The following is a 7,539-nucleotide window of genomic DNA, read 5'->3' as shown; positions in this document are numbered from 1 at the left end:
TTTACACGTTTAATGCAATCCCTATCAAAATACCATGGACTTTCTTCAGAGACTTAGGACAAATTATTTTAAGATTTGTGTGGAATCAGAAAAGACCCCGAGTAGCCAGGGGAATTTTAAAAAAGAAAACCATATCTGGGGGCATCACAATGCCAGATTTCAGGTTGTACTACAAAGCTGTGGTCATCAAGACAGTGTGGCACTGGCACAAAAACAGACACATAGATCAATGGAACAGAATAGAGAACCCAGAAGTGGACCCTCAACTTTATGGTCAACTAATATTCGATAAAGGAGGAAAGACGATCCACTGGAAGAAAGACAGTCTCTTCAATAAATGGTGCTGGGAAAATTGGTCATCCACATGCAGAAGAATGAAACTAGACCACTCTCTTTCACCATACACAAAGATAAACTCAAAATGGATGAAAGATCTAAATGTGAGACAAGATTCCATCAAAATCCTAGAGGAGAACACAGGCAACACCCTTTTTGAACTTGGCCACAGTAACTTCTTGCAAGATACATCCACGAAAGCAAAAGAAACAAAAGCAAAAATGAACTATTGGGACTTCATCAAGATAAGAAGCTTTTGCACAGCAAAGGATACAGTCAACAAAACTAAAAGACAACCTACAGAATGGGAGAAGATATTTGCAAATAACATATCAGATAAAGGGCTAGTTTCCAAAATCTATAAAGAACTTATTAAACTCAACAGCAAAGAAACAAACAATCCAATCATGAAATGGGCAAAAGACATGAAGAGAAATCTCACAGAGGAAGACATAGACATGGCCAACATGCACATGAGAAAATGCTCTGCATCACTTGCCATCAGGGAAATACAAATCAAAACCACAATGAGATACCACCTCACACCAGTGAGAATGGGGAAAATTAACAAGGCAGGAAACCACAAATGTTGGAGAGGATGCGGAGAAAAGGGAACCCTCTTACACTGTTGGTGGGAATGTGAACTGGTGCAGCCACTCTGGAAAACTGTGTGGAGGTTCCTCAAAGAATTAAAAATAGACCTGCCCTACGAACCAGCAATTGCACTGTTAGGGATTTACCCCAAAGATTCAGATGCAATGAAACGCCGGGACACCTGCACCCCGATGTTTCCAGCGGCCATGTCCACAATAGCCAAATTGTGGAAGGAGCCTCGGTGTCCATCGAAAGATGAATGGATAAAGAAGATGTGGTTTATGTATACAATGGAATATTACTCAGCCATTAGAAACGACAAATACCCACCATTTGCTTCAACGTGGATGGAACTGGAGGGGATTATGCTGAGTGAAGTAAGTCAATCAGAGAACGACAAACAGTGTATGTTCTCATTCATTTGGGGAATATGAATAATAGTGAAAGGGAATATAAGGGAAGGGAGAGGAAATGTGTGGGAAATATCAGAAAGGGAGACAGAACATAAAGACTTCTAACTCTGGGAAATGAACTAGGGATTGTAGAAGGGGAGGAGGGCGGGGGGTGGGGCTGACTGGGTGACAGGCACTGAGGGGGGCACTTGACGGGATGAGCACTGGGTGTTATTCTGTATGTTGGCAAATTGAACACTAATAAAATAAATTTATTATTTAAAGAAATCTTCATTTGATTTTTAATTATTCTGTTCCTACATTGAAAATAATTTGAAGACTGATAACTTGGAAGAACTGAATATGGAAATGTAAGATAATAGTAGTGTTACCTTACTTTTTGGTTTTTCTAATCCTGATGGCAGCTGTATTAACTTGTTTGCATTGAAATTTACTACACCACTTTATATTATGTCAATCATGAAAGAAATTTGTATGGATAGAGTATTTTCATATCTGATTGCAATTTCTATATAATTCATGGAATCATCTTTAAATGTACATAAATTTCTCTGGGTAGCCAAAGTTGTTTATTTTCTGTCACAACTGAGACCCAATACTGTGTTAAAAATTCACTAGAGAGATTTTATATAGGAGATTTTCATATATTTAACAATAATTTTCTTTGGCAATAGCAAATTTTACTAATATTAATTTCTTTGATTACCAAGTGTCAGTGGTCCCTTCAACCTGTAACATGATTCACAAAGCTCTTTAATGCATACTAAGCTTGATTTTCTATTTAATGGGTAAGTAGAATAGATACCTTGTATTACTGATTAAAAAAAGTGAGATTTTTGACTGACTGACATAATGTTCTCAATTCAAATGCTGTTCCAACAAATGTGCTATACAGCTCAGATTCAGCAAATATAAGTTAAATAATAGTGCATGAAAGCAGAACTGTCAAGTAGGAGAAAACACACATTAAAACAAAGTACAGATAAAGAATGTGTGCTTTCATCATAAGCAAATGTATTATGTAGCTTGTCAAACATCTAAATATGCACTTCAAAACCATGGGTATAGCACGTGCTCAGTAGACAGGAAGATGAAGGAAGTGATATAAAATATATAGACCATAGGCCTTATAAATATCATTTCTAGTTCCAAATCCAGCCTGTGTCATTTACTAGTTATTTGATATCGTCTGGCCACATCACTTCCCTAATTCGGATTCCTTATCAGTAAAATGGGGATATGATGATGATGATGTTGATGATGATGATGATGATGCTTATCTTTAAAGAGTTATTTAAAAATGGAATAAAAATTAAAAGTTATGTGACTGGCATTTAATAAATGATCAAAAACCTTAGGTCTTCTTTCCATTTGGTGAATTTAAGTAAGGAATATGCCCAAAACAGAAGAATCTGTAAAAAGTAGGCAGTTGTAATCAATGAAAAGGGACTCTAATATATTGAGAATGGATGAATTCGTTTTCTAAGCATCCTCTAGAATTTTCATCCAAACTGGACACATTATAATGTTGTCAGAACATTTCCTTTATTTTTAGAAGCATTTTTAATACTGAGAAAGTAATATTTGAAGAAAAGATATTTCTTTTTCTTCACTTATTTTTAATATAAATTTATTTTTATTGGTGTTCAATTTGCCAACATATAGAATAACACCCAGTGCTCATCCCGTCAAGTGTCCCCCTCAGTGCCTGTCACCCATTCACCCCCACCCCCCGCCCTCCTCCCCTTCCACCACCCCTAGTTCGTTTCCCAGTGTTAGGAGTCTTTATGTTCTGTGTCCCTTTCTGATATTTCCCACACATTTCTTCTCCCTTCCCTTATATCCCCTTTCACTATTATTCATATTCCCCAAATGAATGAGAACATATAATGTTTGTCGTTCTCCGATTGACTTACTTCACTCAGCATAATCCCCTCCAGTTCCATCCACGTTGAAGCAAATGGTGGGTATTTGTCGTTTCTAATGGCTGAGTAATATTCCATTGTATACATAAACCACATCTTCTTTATCCATTCATCTCTCGATGGACACAGAGGCTCCTTCCACAGTTTGGCTATTGTAGGCATTGCTGCTATAAACATCGGGGTGCAGGTGTCCTAGCATTTCATTGCATCTGTATTTTTGGGGTAAATCCCCAGCAGTGCAATTGCTGGTTCGTAGGGCAGGTCTATTTTTAACTCTTTGAGGAACCTCCACACAGTTTTCCAGAGTGGCTGCACCAGTTCACATTCCCACCAACAGTGCAGGAGGGTTCCCCTTTCTCCACGTCCTCTCCAACATTTGTGGTTTCCTGCCTTGTTAATTTTCCCCATTCTCACTGGTGTGAGGTGGTATCTCATTGTGGTTTTGATTTGTATTTCCCTGATGGCAAGTGATGCGGAGCATATCCTCACATAATTTCTCATTAAACTACCCAATTGCCTTTGTTTCAAATTGTTCATAGGTAATTTCATGTGGCTTAATTTTACCATTCATATCATTTCTTAAAATGAAGTCATTTGAATTTCTTCTTAGTTTGAAATTTTCCCTTTTGAAATATCATGGTCTATTGTCAAAATTATTAGAATTTGCTTAATTTCAGAAATTAATATACTTCCTCATCATGTTTAACTACTTATCTATAAAATGTAGAATATAGTTTCTATGTTACTCTTTTTGCATTATTTTTCCAGTCATATGGCAATGAATGGTAAACAGAAGTCAGCATGAAAAAGTGCCAGGGATTGTAACATAAAAATCTTCTCTCTGGCCCAACATTCTTCTCCATTCGTTTTAATTTGTTTAATTGCCCAGTTCAATTAAATATGTTTTCTTCAAATTGCAGAGTCATTTGGTTAATCTTAGAAGATCAAAACTAAAATGGTGATAATAGTCAATAAAATGTGAAATTGTGATGGTTTGAACTCCATATAAATCTAGTGATTTATGTCAAAAACTATATGGGTTATAGATATAGCCTATTAAATACCATTTTTTAAATAAGTAATTTAATTACCCCTTGCATAAAAAAATAATGATCAGTCTGGCAAACAGCTTTCTTTTGTAAACAGTCTGAAGCTAATTTACATAAGTTGATGTGACATAGCACTTTTGTATATAATTTGGCTTTAAAGTATCACATGATATAACTAAAATATTACTATTCACATTCAAAAGGATTTTGACATTAAATGTATAACTTTTTAGTGCTTTTAAGGCATTATCTTTATAAAACAAGTAGAGTTTTTAAAAGGTTAGCTTCAACAATCTCACCCATTTTAGTGCCTGGATCTAAATATTTATTTATTTGCCTATTTATTTATTTATTTATTTATTCTTTCAATCGTTCTGGATCTAAACTTTTTTATTTGGATCTAGATTTCTAAAGAACGACTTTATATATACCTTTGAGTTCAGGCTTTGAGTTCTAACATGGTCATCAGGCTAAATGAAGAGGGTCCCCCGTGAATACTTGCTCTTGCTCTCCTAGCTATGAGGATGAGAATCCCTAATTTAATTGACCTTGACTTTCACGAGCAACAACCTTTGCCTTCTAGAGCTCAAGGTTAGATTGTCTAACATGGCTACATTGGTCTTACCATGCCAAACCTAGCCTGAAGACTGATTCTTTTAGTGGAAAAACTTTGTCCTTTATACTTATTTTCTAAAAGCTCCAATCATTTTCCTCAGTTACCTCAGGTGGGCAGCACTCTATGGTGATTAAAACATAAATATTTTGCTATTCACTTCTAACTTCAGATATGTAACAGCCAAAAATAAGGTAAAATAAGGGGAGTTAAAATGGAACTTTGAGCTGTTAAGTAGTAATCTATAATGAGTTGTGATTTACCTTTTTCAGATACTGACTCTTCTTGTTTCCTAGACAAGTGTTACCTTTGAAGGGTAAGTGTTTTTATTCTATTTCCTCCTAACTCTTTGCTTTCTATCTTCCAAGGCATCCTCTCTCTACAATGAAAGGATAAAATTATGTTTTCTCAACTATTAAATTTTCAATGGGTCTGAAAACTGAAAAAGAATAAAATCTGGGAGTAGGAACTCTTGAGACTTATTTCCAGTTTCACTTCTGGTTATGACACATAAGACAACTCATTTGCATTCTTTTATACTCTCATTCACAATGTGCACATGCACTGCAGTCTCTGTCACCAAAGTACAGGCAGTAAGAGATTTCCAACTAAAGAAGTTAAAAATTGGAAATGAATTATGTCACCAGAGACAAACATGAGTATCTCAATGTGAATACTAGGCTAGGTCTTTGGGTCTCCACAGAATACCCTACCCAGTTTATAAGCATTCTTAAACTCTCTCAACCACCAAGTTGGCTCTCCACTCTTGAGTTCATAGTGGAAATCAAGAACGATGTAGCAACATTAGCAATAAATATATTATTTCCTAAAACCATCAATAAATATACTGACTCAATTATTTAAAAATAAACTACAATCTTCCTATCTGTTGTGTACGTATTTGAGTGGGGCTTAAAGGAGCTGAATATTTTGCACCTTGCTACAGGTGTCCTTTGATGTCAGAGTGTACACATACCTTATTCTTGTATAAAGTTAGAAGTTCAGCCAGCCAGATAGATGGAGTGGAGGTAATAGACAAATCCACACATGAAAAGCAACAAATAGAGGTTATACTTTGCTGCTCACCAGGCAATCTTATTTATTTTTGCAGCTTAGTTGTAGTTCATAAAAACATGCCCATGAACTGCATATTGAAAGGAATAAAATAACTGACAATTCAATGAGGAGGTAAGAAGACACTCCAAGTCCTTCCTACCAAATGTACAATGCCCTGTTCACCAGTCAACTTATTTAGCATGTATTGTATGATACTATTGGGATAATCCTCTTGATCCTCTTGATCCTCATTAAAACCCTATTGAACAGGCAGTATTATCATTCTCATTTTATAGTTAGGGAAACTAAGTCTAAGGTACATTAACTAACTTGCTCAAGATAGGCAAACAAAACTAGGGCAATTTGACTCTACACCCTGTCTTCTTAACCACACCATTACCTCCTATCCTTTTCTTGATTTTCTGACCCCATTGTCATAGCTGAGGGATTAGCAAACTTTTTTTTTCCCTGTGAAATGCTAGATAGTAAATACTTTGGGCTTAACTACATGGTTTCTTTTGAAACTATTCAACTCTGTTGTTATAAAGTGAAATCAGAGTCCAGAGTGCTCAGAAAGAGAGACAGAATATGAGAGACTCCTAACTCTGGGAAATGAACAAGGGGTGGTGGAAAGGGAGGTGGGCGGGGAGTGGGGGTGATTGGGTGATGGGCACTGAGGGGGGCACTTGATGGGATGAGCACTGGGTGTTATGCTATATGTTGGCAAATTGAACTCCAATAAAAAACAAACAAACAAAACAAAATCCAGAAAAAAAAAAGAAATAGGCCCATAAATACAGAGAACAAACTGATGGTAACCAGAGAGGAGGGGGCAGAGGGATGGGCAAAATGGATGAAGGTGATAGGAGATACAGGCTTCCAGTTAAGGAATGAGTTAAGTCCACAGGGTTAAAAGGTATAGCATAGAAATATAGTCAATAATATTATATCATTGTATGGTGATAGATGGTAGCTACACTTGTGGTGAGCACAGCATAATTTTGTCAAATGACTATGTTGAACACCTGAAACTAATTTAACATCGTCAACTATACTTCAATAAAAAAAGAAAATGCTGTAAAAAAATAAAAAAAATAAAGTGAAATCAGCTATAGACAATACTGAAACAAATGGGCATTCCTGTGTTCCAGTAGACTTTATTTATGGACACTGACATTTGAATTTTATACAGTTTTCTCCATAAAAAAGCATTATTCTTATTTTGACTATTTTCCAGTTTCATAACATAAAAAAACATATTTGGCTTGTGGGTCCTATAAAAACAGGCTGATTTGACCCAAAGACTTTTGGACTTTTAGTTTGTTGACACCTGACTTAGCCAATGCATAAATGAATCCCATAACGTACACTTATAGCCCTGTGCATGCCCTATTTGTTTTGAGACTTACTTTTTTAACCCTTTGCCAAGGATGCTATTTAGGTTGGCTTCCAAATAAATTTATTTACCAAGACTCCTTCTCTGACCAACCTCACCTTCTCATTGACACAAAAACCTTCAGTCTCTTAAATTAACACCCTCACTCTCATCAAAA

This window comes from Nyctereutes procyonoides, unplaced genomic scaffold (assembly GCF_905146905.1).
Source record: "Nyctereutes procyonoides isolate TBG_1078 unplaced genomic scaffold, NYPRO_anot_genome, whole genome shotgun sequence".
Taxonomy (NCBI): Eukaryota; Metazoa; Chordata; class Mammalia; order Carnivora; family Canidae; genus Nyctereutes; species Nyctereutes procyonoides.
This window is presented reverse-complemented; position numbering follows the sequence as displayed.